Source organism: Dermacentor albipictus, chromosome 5 (assembly GCF_038994185.2).
Source record: "Dermacentor albipictus isolate Rhodes 1998 colony chromosome 5, USDA_Dalb.pri_finalv2, whole genome shotgun sequence".
NCBI classification, from domain to species: domain Eukaryota; kingdom Metazoa; phylum Arthropoda; class Arachnida; order Ixodida; family Ixodidae; genus Dermacentor; species Dermacentor albipictus.
This window is the reverse complement of record NC_091825.1, coordinates 110,981,250-111,000,549: the sequence shown is the minus strand read 5'-3', so window position 1 is coordinate 111,000,549 and position 19,300 is coordinate 110,981,250. Positions and strand designations below refer to the sequence as shown.

The 19,300-nt window shown below is 47.3% G+C and overlaps 1 protein-coding gene and 1 pseudogene across 1 annotated transcript in view; both read left to right on the top strand.

The window, feature by feature from the left end:
• The window catches only part of LOC135920245 (protein eva-1 homolog C-like), a 671,604-nt gene that overhangs the window by 332,862 nt on the left and 319,442 nt on the right, over positions 1–19,300 (top strand). The window lies entirely within an intron of this gene.
• On the top strand, positions 11,107–11,269 carry LOC135920249 (U2 spliceosomal RNA; annotated as a pseudogene).

Sequence of the window (19,300 nt, the reverse complement as noted above, 5' to 3'; positions counted from 1 at the left end):
CAATTCCGAACCCACCCAATATCTTCGGTGGAGCGCTTTGCTGCCGCAAGCAAGATTACGCCTCGTCCAATGACTTCATTTCCCGTGAACTGAGGCGGCCAACCAAAAAACAATTATAATAAAGCACGAAGCCTATAGATGAGTTGGTGGATTCACACTCATCTGGCAGCAGTTATTACGATCGGCCTGGGTAGAGTTAGTTGTTATCTCGCTTTATTGAACTGTGCTTATACCACACGTTCTGTCTCTTCTCTATTAGTCTTATTCCTTACATATTTTCTTGTTCATTTGATTCGCCGGTATCAGATTGCTATGTCTCGCCTTTTATAGGGAGTATTTCCAGAAGAGGCAGAAATGATGTACCAGAGAAATCGTTGTGTCCATGATTTAAAAGGCTTACAAATTAACCTTCTAATTATTTACCTTAGGGAACATTTTGCCGTTGCAAAAGTAAAATCGACCAGTAATGAAGTCATGTTTGCTTAGTATGGATCCCAAGACAAGGACCGCTTTCTATAGATTTCCATGCTTGAACTGTGCTACGAAATACACTGTCATTACAGTTAACAGTTCCTCAAAAGCGTTCTTAAGCGTAACACCAATTCCCGCCTAAGGTGAATGTAGGGATGGATATATCGCGAAAGCCGAGCTTGTCTGTGAATTTCTCCTAAGCTCGGCTTCTATGCAACATGAGCCCCAAAGTGAACAAGTTAATAAAGTTCTGCAGTTAATATCTTTTTTTTTAATTTGCCACCTGGGTATTGCGAGTTGTCTTCCGAGTAATTTCCGCCCCCTCATGTGATCCACATAAACAGGACGAATTGTGGTTCAAAAAACGGGGTGCTAAAATCGTGGTCCACGAGTTCAGAAAACTATCTTGAAAAAAAAAAAAGAAAAACGCTACTCGATAGAGTTTCTGCGCGTATTCTTTCGCGGCGAAAAAGCACGCTTTGTTTTGGCATGCCTGAAACTTTTTTTTCTAATCAGCGGGAGCTGTTTCAATAATACATATATTTTCGTTTCCATTGGAAAGGGTTGATTAACAATGAAACCGTACAGAAAGCGTAACGCATTTTCATTTGCACAGCCACAGAAAACTGCATGGGCCGTCATATGCAGGCGCTTAAATAGAATACGCGTGGTATAAAAAGGCATGGCCATTTATGTGAGCGAAGCAAAACCATTACGTCGTCCTTAAACTCTCTTTTTCGCTCAGAAAAAGCGCTATAGCCGTTCACGCAAGAGACCCCCTTCTCGCCATAAGTAAACTCTTCCGCCGCGACCTCGGATAAGCCATAAATGGCGCCTCTTATTTGGGTTGCGAGATTGATTGTACGGCGAGATGGTTCGCGTCAGGGACATGAACTATCGCACAGTTCTTTCTATAGTAAACGGAGACAAAAAATGACAGCAATGCCGCGGCCGACCTATCTCGCAAGTTGCGCCAATGTTTTAATTTTGTTTTTCTATAGTGGCCTGTGGATACAGTCCGAGATCTCTCGCCGTGTACACTGTGAGACACTTCCTACGCTTTTCACAGACGCGCAAAAATGTTGCGTCATCGCTTGAAGCGCCTGAAGGGAAACGGGAAGTCGTTTTTCTTGGACTTACAGCGTAATGCACCGTGGAGCCGGACGTGTGCCACCATGTTATAAGTTGTCGTCTGCAACAGACCCGCCGCACCGTGGCACCTCCGAAACCGGAAAGCGGCAGCGATTGCTGTGGACCACATTTCATGTCCCCTGTGTACATTGTGTCGCGCACTATGTACTCTTGTGTGACCGATGGCCTGGTGCTGCGCCCTCGTGACAAGAACTCGCGCGCGGTGAGGTGACGCAACACAAGCGTTCCCGTATAGGTTTAACGTACATCCCTCCTAAGTCGTTTCTCCAAAAAATTATAAGTTGTAGAAAGTCAGCGTCTCCATACATCTGTCGACATACAACCAAGTCCAAATTTTATATTTCACGTCACCAATATTCTTTATGGATGCCCGTAGACATTTATAAACCATTTAAGGTGTTAACATTCTTAGGGTACAACACAGACTTTCCAGAGGCCATGTATGTATGTATGTATGTATGTATGTATGTATGTATGTATGTATGTATGTATGTATGTATGTATGTATGTATGTATGTATGTATGTATGTATGTATGTGTGTATGTATGTATGTATGTATGTATGTATGTATGTATGTATGTACGTATGTACGTATTGTATGTATGTATGTATGTATGTATGTATGTATGTATGTATGTATGTATGTATGTATGTATGTATGTATGTATGTATGTATGTATGTATGTATGTGTCGCTCTTTAACGGACATCTTTGCCGACATGGGTCACTGTAGATACAGGACTGAGCATGTACCCCTCTTCTATGAGTTTATATCTGGTTTTCTGTCCGCGAAGCACGGAGCAATAAGTGATTGTGAACTCGTACTTCCTGCCAGTTTTGGCAAGGGGGTTCTCAACATGTCGTGTAGCATGCTCATTGCTGCCACCGCACCGGCACAGAAATCTGGGCATTGCGCAGGCTTTGTGTCTCTTTAACGTGCACACCGAGGAGACTTGGCGTTAATCGCATCACAGCTGTCCGCGTGAAAGCCTCAACACCATTACGGTTTTTACGCCGCAACCTCCGTCATTGTCCCTCTGACCCTCCGTGGTTGCTCAGTGGTTATGGTGTTAGGCTGCTGAGCGCGGGGTCACAGGAGTGAATCCCGGCCACGGCGGCCACATCTCGATGGGGTCGAAATGCGAAAACACCCGTGTGCTCAGATTTAGGCGCACGTCAAAGAACCCCAGGTGGTCAAATTTTCCGGAGTCCTCCATTATGGCATGCTTCATAATCTGAAAGTGCTTTTGTCACGTAAAACCCAATTTCTTTTCGTCATTGTCCCTCTAACGTTCGCAAATCACCCTATCTAACTTTCGTCTGCCCGGAACTTGAATATACATCTTGAGCGCCCCCTATTCACGTCGCGCAGGCTACGTAAACAGCTCAGCATTACGCGCATCTTTAGTAACAACGAACATATCCGCACTTCCACAAGCCTTCCGCATGTGGAATGATCTTCCCGATCATATCGCTTCTGATAATAACCTGACTACATTTCGTCGCAAGTTTGAGGTGAATTTTTTGCAATAGCGCTATATCATGGATCAGTCGTTCAGTTCGTAATTTGTTTATTTTGTGATGTGTTGCGTTTTCTCCTTGCGCTCAAACGCTCTTTCAGTGCTTATTTCGTATACGTATTTTGTTGTGTTGCGTTTTTTTATTCACTTATGTTGGAAACGTGTTTTGCATTTTAAAATCTAGTTTGTTGTGTTACGTTTCGATGTTCACTTCATTAGTAACCCTGTTCGTTTCTAGTTTGCTTGTACTTTCATTGTAATAACTAAACCCCCCCTATTCAATGCCCTTTGGACCTGTAAGGTATTTTGAATAAAAACAATAAGGTCTTGCCTGCGAAGACCTTAAAAAATAGCAATTTAAGTTCTCCGAACACTGTGACACACTTACGGGAAATAATGCAAGAATATATTTCCATCACCCGCACATGTGAACGCTACAGGGAGCGATTAATCATGCGCTATAAAACTAGACCAGAAACGTGAACTTATCTGTATTGCTATCAAATGCAACGTGAAATCCCATGCAACGTTCATGCACGGCGCAGATCACAACTCTAATGCCATGGATTGCTCACGCTTTATGCAATGCGTCATTCACAAGCTATGGCGAAACGCACGCAACAGACATGCGATTGCCCACTGTGAGCCATCGGCGCAGTGACGTCATAATGACTAAAATGGTGTTCGACGTTTCGCGAGAGAAGACATGGTGAGGAGAGGCGCATGTCAGAAGACCATAAAGTTGGCGTTTCGTTCCTGCTTCTTTGGCCTAACGTAAACCGGAGTGCACGCACGTGTTCTTGACACGCACGTGCTATTTGGGCAAAACAGCCCTAGCCACGGTAAGAAAGTGCGGGACAGTTCCCAAAGAAAACTTCCACTCAGGATAACAATAGCCCCTTCATTCGCGCAACTTGCTTGTGTTTACACACCTGGTTGTTTTGTTTCACAGGGGGGAGGGAGAAGGGAGGCAAGAACAGCTTCTCTCGAATAGCGCGCGGTGCACATCGGGCCAAAAGCAATGCGTCGTAAACCCGTCAGCCGCAGCACACAACAGAAGCGGGCTCGCGAGCTGCCTCCACTCTCGAGGCGGACGATCGCAGCATGTTTCCTTCGTGGCAGCTCAAGACGCACGTCGGCGTCGGGCCAACGCTAAACAGACGAAACAGCGCACATAGGAATCGTATAGTCGAGTCGAACACGGCGTATTAACGCGACAGCGTTAAGGAGCTCGTGTCGCAGAAAAGCCGGTGTCGTCTGCGTCGGTGTCGGCGTCGGTGTCAGCGTCGGCGGCGTTGGCCGTGAGCGATAAATCCCAGCAGGCCCTTCATGAATATTCTAGCGCGGTGCGTTCCCCTCAAAGTTCGATAAAGTCTTCATAATGTGACAAACTCGCGCATATCTGCGAAAGGACGACGCAACACTCGTGATGGTGAAGCACAATGGCGACTAAGCACCGAATCTGCGAATGTTCGGCGACGGCAACGGTCTCCAGAGGAAGCGGCGGTTCTATTGACGACGATGACACCGACGTTATCGCAGTTGCGAAATCTCTGCGCACGCTTTCTACGAACGCGCATATCGTTGAAGAAGCACACCCTACAACCATATATGCGGCAAAACAGGAGCCCACGATGTCGCTAGCTTTGAGGGATGAGCTGCTGCCTCTCACGAGCAAAAAAAAAAATCACGCACGTATTGCAGCAACGAAAAAAATCTTATTCCTCTCTCTCTTCGTGAGAAGACACACAGAGAGAGAGAGAGAGACGGCAAGACTTCCCAAAAATCCGCCCACGACGCACTTATCCCCATAGGGTCGACCCAACTCGCACTCGCGCCACACTGCCACTACTTAAAGCGCGGTTTGAACGTGGTGGTGGTGGTGGTGGTGGATTGTAGCAACAGGCGGGTTTAGCCTGGCGAACAAGGCCGGCAATTGCTCCGCCCGAGCGTCTCGCACAATACCGCTGATGGGTTTCACATATATCCATCAACCCAGTCTCCTTTAAGAATTCGATCAGGAGACGTGAAGTTTCTTTGCGGGCCATCACTGATCCCTCGGGAAATATAAAGTTTGAACGTGAAGAGGTTGCGATCACAGCCGAGCGTGGATCTGCTGCTCATCCCATCGCATCGTTCGTAGTTCGCGCCTGACCATCCTTCGCACACGCGCAGTATATAAGGAAAGTCTCGGAATCGTCGGACGCCGGCCTCGGAGCTGCCCCTCTCCTTCCGCTACCTTGGCCGCTTGTTAGCAACGCAGTATAGGAATGCAAGCAACCCCGAACTTTTAAATAGCCTTTCTTTTATTCCTCAGGGCACGCACAAGAGGCAACGAAAGCGGCTCTCTGAGTCACGCGAACCAGAGCACGGAGAAGCCCGGGAGGCAGGCGTTGTTCTATACCTTACGCGGCCACGAACACTCAGGATAAGGTAGTGAGAGACGACAAAGAACGGATAAAAAGATAATAATGATAAGCAGGAGCTACCGAGGATGACTGTTGTATACGAATGAGAACCATTGAGTGTTCAGTGATGACCGAGAAAATCATCCTTCCAGTGAGCTAGAAATCTGAGATGCGGACATAGTGAAGAAACGAAAAAAAACGACAAATATCAAATAATCTTCCAAGAAAAACAAAAGGAAAAAGAAATAAATGAGTTGTCCGTCGCAAGCAACCCTGTTTGTTCGTAGAGGGGTTGCCGTTGCGGCACTTTTCTTCGTAGAAAGCTTCGCCAAAGGAAAACGAATCTGAAGTAGATATGTTGACTTTTAAGACTCATTTTTTAAAATCTTGTTTGCGTTTTTGTCTTGTTTGTTTTCATTTCGCACATAATTGCAAGATGGGAGGTGGTGTGCCGGAGCTCTCTTGATGCACTTCAATGTAACTTCTGATGCGGCTCGAACAGTCGCAAAAACAAACTGCAAACTACCGTCGTCATTGTCTTTGTTATGGGCGCACATAAGCATGTGATACGGTAACTCTGCGGTAGGGAATTCATACGTATCTGTTCATTTTGAACGCTATATGAAATTTGTCTGAACTGAAAAATGATCTATTTAACTCTAATAACTATTTAACTTATCTTTTTTTTCGCATGAACACGTAGTTATTGGTGTTTTTCTCACTGTACACTATATAATTTACTCTCTCCTATATACGGTTCTAATATCGTATTGCATAAAGCATTTTAGATGCGGGTATATTTACCCGAAGTTACATACTCAGTGCGAGCGACAGTAACGTTCTGTGCAGTAAGCCACCAAGTATTAAAGGTGTTGTGCATGCGGGAAGACCTTTTTCCTTTGGTAATCCAGACCACTGTGTGCAGAACTTACCGTCGCTTCAACGAAGCTTGTTATGCCTAATTACGCACAGGCTATGCGCTATATACGATATCTGAAAGATAGATTCTTTAATGGTTGCTGTGAGCAAGCCTTTGAGTACTAATTGAAAGAGGCAGTCACACTACAAACAGGCGCTTCAATGTCTCTTCTTATTCCCAATGTAGAGAGAGAGAGAGAAGCAAAGGGAGGGCAGGGAGGTTAACAAGAAAAAAATCAGAGGACACCAAATTACTTCTTGTGAGCTGTGACTGCGGCAGCAGTAATCTGCAGTTGAACGCAACTGAGCGGTCCCTTGATTTTTGCCTAGCGAGTAATGTTTTGGAATTTTGCTGCGGAGTATGGTATCGAGTTTTGCGACTAAATTCGTGCGTTTTTTTTTACAGTTTGTACGTTGGCATGTTGGCTGTTGAGCGGAATAATTTGAACGATACGAGTATTGGACGCCGCATGCCACCGATCTCCTGCGCGATGATTAGAACGAGGAAGCAGCAGCAGCCACCAAGGCCGGCAGGCGTGCGCAGCAGCTAAGCCCAGTGGGAGTGAGAGAGAGAGAGAGTGAGAGAGAGAGAGCGGTATATATACGGACTGTGCGCCGGCTTCCGAGAGCGAGACGGCGGCTCCTGCACGCGCGCGTCACGTGACTGCCTCGTCGACGACAACCCGTCTCGCCCCGCTGCGTCGCGTCGCCGTATCTGCTCCGCTAAGGCGCGCTGGTGACGTGGCGTCGCGGCGATGCCCTCTCACCTCACGCGACACCTGGTGCGCTAATCGGGCAGCAGGTGTTCCGATTCGCCCACTCTGCTCCGTCGAGGCGCCCTCGTCATGTGGAGTCGCAGCCAATGAGAATTTAGGTGCCATTTCGCTGCTACAGGCCGACTTTTTCGCTCAGCGTGCCATTTGACGCATTCGCATCAAAATATGGTCCGCAGTATTCAAGCCGCGGCAGAATGATAGAATTGTAGTGTCCTATGATAACCTCAGCTCCACAGGGAAGGGAGACATGGGACACAAACCTAAGAATGCGATGAACCTTAGTCACATGGCTGGTGTCGTATGAGGAAAACACGAGAGAAGGGCCGAATGTTACACGCAGAATCGGAAGGGCCCGAACACTCTTTATAGAGGTGCCTCCAACGTTGTAGGTTGGACATGCAAACAGTTTTGTTGTGGCTGATACCCATGGCAGGACATTTTCAGTGCTATTATAAAGTTGTTATTGCAGTCCCAGCCGTTCACTTTTACAGAACATATCTATATATGTTCTATATATATGGCTGCATATTGGCATAGCGTCCCAGTGGAAGTGCTAACTTGTTAAACACATTTTGTGAAGATGAACTACGAACATGGTTTTGAATGATAATTTTCATGACTGCAGTTTATAGTATCGCAGCGAGAAACATTTTAGTGAAAGCTGAAGAGATTTGGGAAGTTTAGGCATACTGACTGCACAAAGCACTGATGACACTTTTTCCCCTTCCCCACAATGCACTCACACTATCTGCTCTTTCCATAAACAGAAAAGGAGACGAAAAACCGATTACAGTTTCATTGATTCAATATGTTCTGCTGCTCAAGCAGGTAACATCAGATGAATCCTTGTATACGCGGCTGCATGCATAGGTGCTGTGGAATGCAGATCCTCCTGCGCATTTCACACGGTGCACATATTGCAAATAGATCAAATAGATCAGCATCACACTCAACGGGACAACAATCCCGAAAGTCGACAGCGTGCGAATACTTGGACTCCACATCCACAAAGACGGATCGGGAGCTGCCAGCCTACCGAGACTAGAACGCACCCTTTCGCAACTAACGCACCTCATCAAACGGATCTCAAGCCAAAGAAGCGGGCTCAAGGAGCAAGACACTCTAAGAATAGTACAAGCGCTCCTCACCAGCCGCATCACATACGGCACGCCGTACCTGGCTTTAAAGAACGCTGAAATAGAAAAACTGAACATCATGATAAGGAAGGCAATCAAAGCCGCCCTGGGACTCCCCGCCATGGCCTCTACATCACGTCTCCTTAAGATGGGCGTCCACAACACGTGGCAAGAGCTCGCCGAAGCGCACAAGAACAGCCAGCTGGAACGACTCAAGCTCACGCCCACAGGGAGATCAGTACTCCGAAACCTAAACTACGGCGAGACGTATGTCGCAGACATGGACAAGAAAGAGCGAATACCACCGGACGTTCGAGAGTGCATTTCCATCGCACGTGTCCCGCGTAACATGCATCCCATATATCACAAGAGTAGAAGACAGGCTAGAGCCAACGCCATCAAAAGAAGTTTCAAGCATGACCCGAATGCCCGCTACACCGATGCGGCCAAGTATCCGCATCGAAACGCGTACGCTCTGAGCGTCGTCGACTCCCAAGGCTCCGAGCTTGCATCGGCAACCATCAAGGCACGCAACCCGGAAACGGCTGAAGAAGCGGCAATCGCTCTCGCCACCACCACATGCACAGACGCAGCAATTATATTCACCGACTCTCAGGCCGCCTGCAGAAACTTCTTGAGGGGCCGCATCTCGGCCGATGCACTCAAGATACTAAAAAGACGAAGCACTCCGCTCCCGTACACCTGCGTAACGTGGGTACCCGGACACGAGGGACTAGAGGGGAACGAAGCGGCCCACGCCGCTGCCCGCGAGCACGTCAGCCGGGCTCCCCACTCCCCACGCGCTCTCGGACCCGTGACAGAAGAGGCGGAGGCCGTACCCACCAACTATTCGGCCATATTGCAGCATTACAGGCTCGAGCGTCGAGTGTACCCTCCACCGCACCCTAAACTCGACAGAGAAGAAAGCCTAATCCTTAGACGCCTGCAAAGTAACACATACACGCACGGAACGATGATGCATCGCCTCTACCCGACACTCCACGGCTACCTCTGCCCACTGTGCAACGTACCCGACACTCTGGCACACTTGCTCCTGGAATGCCCGTGGCAGGAAGGCAGCGAAATGCAACCAGAAACGCAGGCAAACGACCTGTTCGAAACGTGGGAGGCCAAGCTAACCCTCGGGGACCTGGAAGACCAACGACAACTCGTCGCCAGGGCTAAGAGGGCAGTCGAAGCCAGAGGGTTCCTGGACTAAGGAGCCCTCCCACCTTAGGGTGATACCCGGCCTCGCTCGGGACACTGTTTCGTCTAATAAACGTTTCTCTCTCTCTCTCTCAAGTATGAGGACACACAGACTCAAACATGACAGCCCTGTGTCGTGCTTCCTTCAGTGTGTCAGCGTACTTGTGTGCTACATTAGCGATTGATCTCCAACCAGCCCATAAAACGCATGCATTTGAAAGAAGTGAAGGAGTGCTGTGAAATTGTACTAAATTGAATCCACATGCCGAATAAAAGTGTGCACTGTCAGCTGAAGCGGACGGCATGGCTTATCATGTGCTTCCAATTCTTTGACGTCTGCTGTCTTTCATTCTCGAACGTTATTTTTGGCGCTGGAAACAGCATAGAGCTCGCTGGTAAACCTCAGTCCCCTGAGACCACATGATTCAAGCATGAAACACGCCGCGCTTCACCGCGCATAGTTACACGCGGTTCGTTCAACCTATCACACACCACACGAAGTCAGGAGTGCCATATTTCAAATCGCGGCAGCGCCAAAGGCAACTGAATATTCAATTCCTTCGACAGAGTTTCTGAGCTGGGCTCCTTCACTCGCCAGTTACGAACTCGATGGACGCTCTAGGCCTACGCGTAATGTAAGTAACATCGGCGGCAGGCGAGTGCTGATTATCCAGACTTCGGGAGGTCGGAAGCATGTTTCCATTCGTTTCAATCACAACAAAATATACATATACCACTGCCGTATCAACCCACAAAATTCGTCAATTCTTTTCTGATACACAAAAAGAAAAGCCTATATTTAAATTTTTTTTTGCCGCCAAGCATTAAGAAGCTGGCCTAAAATGTTAATACGAAAGACATAATTATTTGTCAACGCTCCTGATTCCGCGCATTTGCCTGAATCCTCAACAAACATTCAGGGCCATTCCACATTGTGAAGGTGGATGACCAGCGAAGCAGTGTAAGGGGACTCTTTAATGGCGAACTGCCTATTGCCGTGCGTCAAACGCCGTATGCGCATAAATGGAAGGCGAAATGGAGGCGTTGAGCCTCGGAAAGTGATGAGGCATCATGGGGCATACACACCCGTGTATTGTTGCGAAACGTAGCAGGACACACTTTACTAACGAATCCTGGCACGTAGAATAGACAACACGCACCTCAACGCACTCCGAGGGCACACTGCTTCACCGTAGCCAAGGCGCTCGTGCTTTGGTCGACGTCCTGCATTGCAGTAATAGTTGAAGGGTCACTCGAAAGCCACAAGCGCTCACACACAACACAGGCCACACAAAATTTATTCCCCACAAACTCCCTCTGAAACCTGACCGTTGCTCCGGTGAAACATTCCAAGTTTTCGGGATCGGGACCACATGGGCTGTTTGCATTTATTTCAGCCTCGCGGTCCTGGCGGGCAACATGCTTACGGGACCACCACCAAGGGAGAGCGGAAGGAAAGGAAAGGAGATACGCCAGCGTTTGGAACGCTTACAAAGAGAGGGCGATACGAACGTAGACATGGCCGACGCGGATTCTTATCAGCTTATTACCTGATACGGGTTGCTTTTAAACCTAAGATATTCAAATTGTTTTTGCAAGTTGACGGAGTGCTTAAAACCTGCTTCGCCTCCGCCACGGGTCGGACTGGTATTGCATTATCTTCGGGATCGGCCCACTTGTGGGGAGAAATTCTCGATCTGCACGGCTTGACAGACGCACGCATTTTTTTTTTCTAGAACCTAGCCATATACAGCTTCGCTGTCAAACTGTTGGAAAAATTGCAGATGAAGCTTCAGCGACAACGATGTTTGCTTAGACAGGGGACAGAGCCCTCCTCCCCACATACATAAACAGCAACTCCGTGGTCCAGGTGAGCCGTGCTTTGTAGGACTTGTACGCATTAGTGTCTTCTAACGACGACAGCGGCCCTGGCACGATGCCAAGTTTTACGGTCATAGCAGAGTGTCATGTACGCCGTTACCCGTGGACGCCGACGTGTCTGGCGCTAGTCACATGAAATCTCGCGAAAGCGAAGTTGTCCCCTGAAAGGATTCCCCGAGAATACCGTCACAGAAGTTCGTACCCGACCAAGGAGTCAGCTGGAGTCTTTTGAATGTCTGCTCTTTCGGGCTACTGGCCGGTTCCAAAATGAACTACATTTGTGTTGCGCTAGGATACTACATATCAAACTCTGACTACAATGCGACAGTGACACGCATATTCGAGTGTTTGTTTACTTACTCGCTGCTGACATATTCTCAATCCACGCATTGTAAGGTATAGGAGAAGACAAAGCAGAAGGAGGAGGGCGGGGAGAAGGAAAGGAAGGGACAAGTCATCATAGAACGTTGGGATATGGCTCACGGCAATTAAGTACTTGGTCACGGAGGGTAACTCTCAATCGATTTATCAGCTTCGAAATTTTGATACTGCTTTTATACATATTCAACTCTTCTCAGCTATGCTGTTTCACTTCATAAACGGAGGCCCTGGCATTGCTAATGATGGATGCCTTGGTAGGCAACAGACAGAGGTCGCGATGTAATGTAACGGTTCCTTTTGTCGAATACCATTCCTTTGTTATCATCGACCAATGAGAACATGACGAAGTGTCGTTATTGTTACCAACGAAGCGCCAAAAAATAATTGGCAATGTATAGTTTCGTTATCCCTCATCAGTCCGCCGGTTCTCACTCACTCTCTCACAACGTCGAGTTCCACGGTGAAATGGCCACATTTATGGTATCTTCCGCTGGTTGACTCCATCCTGCGTATCAGAGTCGGCCAGGTCGGGGTTCCTCGAACTCAGATGCTGAGGAGAAGCAGACAAGCCTAACGCGCGACTCGCTCTCGGAGGAGGAAATGGCAGAGGTGAAACAATGTGACTGCAGCAAACGTCCGATTTCGTTAACCAAAGCTTCGGACGGTGAACGCGCGGTGAGACGAGCGTTCGTTGAGGTGTCAGATGCAGTCTCCAAGGTTACGGTAGAGCGTCGTCAACAGCAGCAACGCTTTGTTGTGACGACGTGGCGAGTCGAAGAAAATGCTGCTCGCGAGAGTGGTCTTGAGCGCTCCGAAACGACAAGCCGAAGATTACATTAGTTTTCTGAGTGAAATGACTAACCAACGCGTATTCAGCTATTGATACAGCGCTCAGGCCACACGCACGCGTAACCTTAACGAATAATAATAATAATAGTAATGATAATAATAATAATAATAATAATAATAATAATAATAATAATAATAATAATAATAATAATAATAATAATAATAATAATAATAATAATAATACGCTCTAATTGGCTGTGGCGTTTCGCTGCTCAGCTCGGGATCACTAGTTCAAACGAGGCTGCCGCGGCCTCACTTCGATGAGGGCTACATCTAAAAACGCTCATGCAGTTATATATAGAACCACAGGTGGTGAAAATCAATCCTGAGTCCCCTACTACCGCGTGCGTGATAATCAGCTGGTGGTTTTTGAGCGCAATGCCCCAAAATTTCACAGATATTTAAAAAATACTTTACACCCTCTGAGGCTTATCTTGTCCCCAAACGATAATCGTCGACTAGTTTGCGTGCATTTCTTTTCTTACACTGTGCGCTCGCTACTTTTCCGTGAAGAAAGGTATGCCATGCTGATAAGGAGCATGCCGTTCGTGACCGGGAAATACGGTGCGCGCAGCGTTAAAGAAAGGAAAGGCGGGCAAGATAAGCTGAACTGATTGCTGGGGAATGACATAAATCCCTCAAGGGCCGAAATTATTCTGAAAACACGACCCTGTTGAAAGTATGTAGAACGTCGTTCACGTGCAGCTGTTGTTAAAGTACGTAAGGTTTTCCACACGTAGAGCAACCACGTTTCCCTTTCTTGAAATGGCAACTCCCTACACGCATCTTTCTTTCTTTTTTACTTTTTGTTCATTTCTGAACATTTCTGTCGTCTTCGCGTCGACGTTTTCATCGGGCAAGAAGCACACAACCCATTTGTCACAGTGGAGCGCAGTGCATCGCTTCCATTCACCCGGATGCGGACAGAATGAGAACGATTCGAATGCGAGATTCCATCGGGGGCGGAATGCTCCTGAATAGAAGCGTGCGACGCTTCGCCGACGATGCGTGAACGAGCCCCCTAGCCATGTTTTCATCATTTGATTTTTATCCTGGAGAAGTCCGTCGCTGGAAACGCTCGCCACAAAGGTCTTTTTGTAGGGACAATTCGGAAAGCCCATAACAAAAGATCACAGAGCATGATCGAAGAGTCAGTGCCGGGCAACATTATTCAATCCATCTCTCGGGCATTCGCAGACAAGCAGCGTCATTCGGACGTTGTTTAGGACCGCACTTTTAATTAGGGAAAGCTTTGGCATCGAACTTCCCCTCACACCATGCATAGTTCTCTGCCTAAGTGTATGCAAAACCACTTGCATACATTAGAAAACGTTGGATAACGTGCAGCTTTGGCACGCGTAGTATGTTGAAGGTAGAACGACGGAAACAAAGGAGGCACAAAAAACAAAATCGTGAACAAGCGTATGGGAGTGGCGCAAAACATATGAAAGTTCTTTCAACTTGTGGCTTTCCTTCTCGCACCACGTCATGGCAAAGTTACGAAGCATCCTGTTCAAAGAGGCCAGTGCCTTTTGCTCGCGAGAAAACGATTCACGTCGTGCTGACGGTACTGGCATCAATTCTCGCCAAGTGAGACAATCCCATTTTTCCGCCCGACGTGTACCTCAATCACGTTGCCTAGTACAGGCTTCCCGTAAAAAAAAAACATTTCGCACAAGCTCGGAAACTTTGCATGAAACACACCGTCCACCCTCAGCTTGCGCACCGTTTCCCGTAAAATTATGTGCAAGGTTTGCTTCGACAGCACGGTTCTGGAAACTTAACACTCTCTCTATCGTCAGTGCCAAGTGTTTTAAACGGTCTCCCTCTTGTACTCCGTCGCAAATAACAAATGGCTGTAGTTTAGCAAAACGAAGGAAATAAAAGAAGGGTGACAAACCAACGAATCAAAACGACGAACAGCGCGTTACTTCTAACGCGCGGAGACGCACCACGGTTTCGCCTTCAGTGAAACAACGACCGCAAAGTCTTTTCCATCGCTCGCCCTCTCCTTTCGCGCACGCTGAAGCAGTCCGGCCAACGAAGCCACGCGTAGGGCAGCAGCGGCAGGCGAACGACTTGCTTCTCTCGGTCAAACGCACCCTCGCGGAAGAGACAATTGGACGAACTCCAGCCTTTCTCTTCCACTTGGCATGGTTTCTCTTCGCATTCTTTTCACTTCTTGCTTCGGCATCAGCCTTGCGCTGAGCCCCCAGCTTCGCAGGGCTTTGTTTCATTTTAGTTTTCATTTCTTTCTCCTCCTTCTCTGAGCGCTCCAAGGATAACAATATAAATATTGTTATCCTTTGACATGTCTCTATTTGTTAAAAACTCGTGCTGTTGTCCTCCGGGCGGCACGCTGGCTCTATGAAGAAGAAAACAGGATTCTGAACAAACTCTCGCGAACTGCCCCATTGTGTGCTTTGCAGTCCTTCAGGCTAATGCGATAGCAAAGTTGCAAAAAAAAAGAAAGTGTAAGAAAACAAGATAAAAGCAATGCTGTGGCAAGCCGGACAACTCAAGCTGGAGAGAAAACAACAAATTGAACGCAATACGATGACAATGGCGACGGGACCCCGTTTCCCCGCTTATACCCTATCCATCCACCCGAGAACATCCCCGAGTCTTCGCAACGCATGCAGTGCCGCTTTGTCGATATTCTTTCTTTCCTTTTTTCGCGAAAACGAAGCGGCAGAATTGTAGGCTGTGGCAGACCGATGTCGGTGGTGCATGTGGAGCAGGCGAGCCACGCAGTCCGATATAGATATTCAGCGTGGAGGGAACCGGATGTCGAAGAAAAATGCGGTCGATTTGCGAAGCGTTTGTCTCTGCGGCTACTCGTGCCCCCCCGTCTGTCTCCCATTTAAACGGCGTTGCGTACGCTGCGTGTATAGCGATTTTACGATGCCTCGGTCGCTTTCTTCGGGCTCATCCAGTTCTGCGTTGTGTCGTTGCACTAAGTTTTTTGAATACTTTTATAGCATGTTTGCCATATCGCTCGCATTCTGTTCCCGACTCGAAGCAGCATCTTTCTCCAGCCGATCGTTTGTGGCACTCCCTATTCGAAAATAACGTTCGACTTGGCATTAAGATGCCGTATAAAGTTGCTTGCCGGATTCGTCGTTCTGCCAACTTTGTCTTTTTGTAAGGAAAGAGGCGCAGGAAGCTTAAGCGTTTTTACGGATCATAACACAACGAACACTCTATATATACTTTCGTTTCAATATCGTAATGCGCGGAAGAGCTATTTTATTTGTGCTTAATAAGTTTTGGTTGGTTTTAGGTCTTTCGGGCACGGGATAATGATGGTGGTTGTGATGCCTTGTTGCTACAAGTAAGGTTAGCACGGCAGGCCAGGCCGGTTGGTAATGGCTCCTATGGAGCGCCTCGGTGTGCGGCTGCTCGTAGAAAAGCACACTGTTGCTCTACGTCAGTACAGACGTACCGAGTCTTCTTTGCTTGTAAGGTGCTTCCAGATGGCGATACCTTTCTGCATGCGGTGCAGACGCTTTCGGATCTAGTGATGCCACAGTTCTAAGCGATCTCACTTGGTGTCAGCTCAAGAAAAATGGGGACGGCGGTGTCGGCCAGCGTTGCACTGTTCTGTTGTTTTCGCGGCATGCAACACGCTGGGCGTTAAGCGATACGCCTGCTTGAGCTTGGCCATCTGCGGCAGCTGATTCTACGAGACTCTTTTTTTTTCGCGCAGGGTACGCCCACTTTCTGAGCCTATATCACGTGACTGAACACCGGCGGTCTTGCTCCCTCCCCAGCGGTGGCCGCAGACGACACAATACGGAGGCAAACCAGATGGCAGGAGGAACACATAGTGCCAGGCCAGGAGCTATCGACGGAAGGTCGAGTTTTCGTTCTCACCGATTTATCAGTGATACCACAGTAGATGGATGAACTGGTCTGCCTCCACTGGCTACGTCCACGTGTAATTCAAGCAGGAGAGATAAGAGAGCGAAGTAGTGACATTAACTAGAACAAAAAGAAAACGGATTGCTGCCCTACAGCGAAAAGGGGGGGGGGGAGGCAGAAATGTAAGAAAGAAATAGTCATGGGGAGAGAAAAATATACCACATGTACGCTATCAGTGCCATTCACAGCACAGGATAATAGGTACCACATGTCGGGGCTGAAATCACTTGTGCAAGCCTGTGATCGGTAAGAATTGCAACAATGCTTTCGTAGTCCTCTGCAGCAACGTTTGTGACGTTGGCATTCCAAAATTATTTGTTTTGGTGATAGTCTGTCATTAACACCAGCTATCGAAGTCGAGTCATTGTTTCTGTACACTGTATCCAGGAAAGTCGCACAAGACGTGTTCTATAGCCTCCGCATAACAACCGTTATCACCAGCAGCGTTCTCAGCATGCCAGTATGCAGCATGTGTAATACAATATGAGATAAAAGGGTACGAGATCGAACGAAAGTAGCTCATGCAGCAGGTGTTGGCGTTTATCATGATGGCTTCGAAGAGTGTGGTACATCTGAGACTATATAGAACACACGTTGGGCATCAGCCGGCGATATTCAGTGGAACGAAAATCACTGGAGGAGAATTTGTCAAATTTTAACGATTAACACTTGTTATAAAAGGTCATCTTGGGGGCCTGGTCCTACTTTCGTCTAATTATAAAGACTATCAATTTTCTTTTCTTCTTTTTTTTTCACGGGAGTGGTCTCGACTTGAGAGCTTGAATAAATTTCGCTCTTGACGTCCATTAAAACTACCATTTTGCCCTAATCAACATTTTTCTCTCCTCATGTTACTCCCATTCCATTTCCACAATAGTGAGTAGCTTGTCAGGATTTCAATACAGGCGAACCTTTTCGCGTTTCTTTCACAATAGAGCGACTCTGTCTTTTCCACTTTGTGCAGTTGGCCAAGGACTGCGTCGAATTAAGAGAAGGGCCGCACGCGCATCAAGAATGAGAAAATATGGAACACGACGTTACCGAATCAGTGCGAAAATTCTGACGAAAGCAGAGAGGTAACAAGGCAGAGCGCTGCTTACGTCATATCTGTTCACTAATAGTCCGTACGTTCTTCTATCGCTTACTCCGTGGTCGTTCAGGCAACCTTCTCGTTTGCAGCTTCATCATAACCATCTGACGAGCGAAAAAAAAGGCCATACTCCATTGCAGATCGAACGTAGCCCTGTGGCAACAATATGCAGCTTGAAGCCGCATGAGCTGAACGATCAGCTTTCGTTATACATCCATGCTCTGCGCAATTTGTATTACAACTACTATTATTGTTGCTGTTGTTGTTATTGTTTCTGCTGTTGTTGTTGCTGCCCTTCTTCGTCTTCTTTTAGACTGTGAGAGGTGGGTCATTTGCGCTCGCATTTCGGAGGCTACAGTAGGTAATATACTGCAGACTTCGGTAAATTCGACTTCGGTTAATTCGATTCGTTGGTTAATTCGATCCAGAACGAAGGTCGCGGCCGCCGCCCATGCATTTCTATGAGCTTTAACTTGCGTTACTCCGATCATAAAATTGACATTTGTTAGATAATTCGACTTTTGGTGTTTCAGCGCGCACGCGTTTGAAACCTATGATAACCCCAATAGCGAACCCTTTATTGGTATAGCGTCTGTCTCGGCAGAGATTAGGGGACAGTGAATGCGTTGAACACACGCAATCTACCGTCCAAGACACGTATTTCCAGCCTGCCCAAGCAAGATTTTCAAGCAATAACCAGAGCTCATAACGCCTGATTAAGGCATTTATCTTCCTTGAAAATTGGGCCGGAAAATGGCCTGCTACGGAACCAAGACCACCTTCACGGCGTTTGTATGCTTTTCCACATAATAGCGTTGTGCTGCGGCTGAGCAGACTTTACGAAACCAACCAACAATGTGCAAAAGCTATTAGAACACTGCCCCTTTTCTTGCTAAAAAATCGGGCACGCTAGATTTCTACTTTGTTTAGCAGCTTAAATGTTATCTCTGCGTTAGTTTTTACTTCGGACACATAAAAAGCTGGCACGCGTTTGATTGTGGGGCATTTTAGAACGGGTCAAATACTGCCAAAAGAATCAGTCGTGTGTTCAGACGTTTTTTTTTGCATCTTGTTTAATTCGACCCGCCGGATAATTCGATGCATTTCGTCGGTCACATTAGGGTTCAATTACCGGAACTCAACTGTATACTGTTGTCGACGCAGACGACCTTGCGTGCATTGCAATATTCTTGACAAGGTGGCGTACGCTGCGAGTAAATCAGTTCAGAGCCGAAGGGATTGTTTAATGTTTGTGTATGTGTGTGTTCGTGAGTACACGTCTTAGCACCCGTCCGAATCAGCAGCATCTTTCCGCCACACGCACACACGCGCACGCACTCACGCACTCACGCACACACTTGCCAATGCTAGAGATACTTTTTATTTATTCAATTGAAAGTCAACGAACGTTCATGACAAGTTCTTTATGGTGGACTGCTCTCATAATGTTTTACGTTATTATCCTTTCTCATTTACCCATTTATTGTCTGTAGAAAAGCCCGCGACGAAAATGTGTAATGCGCCGTAACAAAATTAATGAAAAGATACGACAGAAACTATGGGCCCTATAACGTAGAACCATTTCAA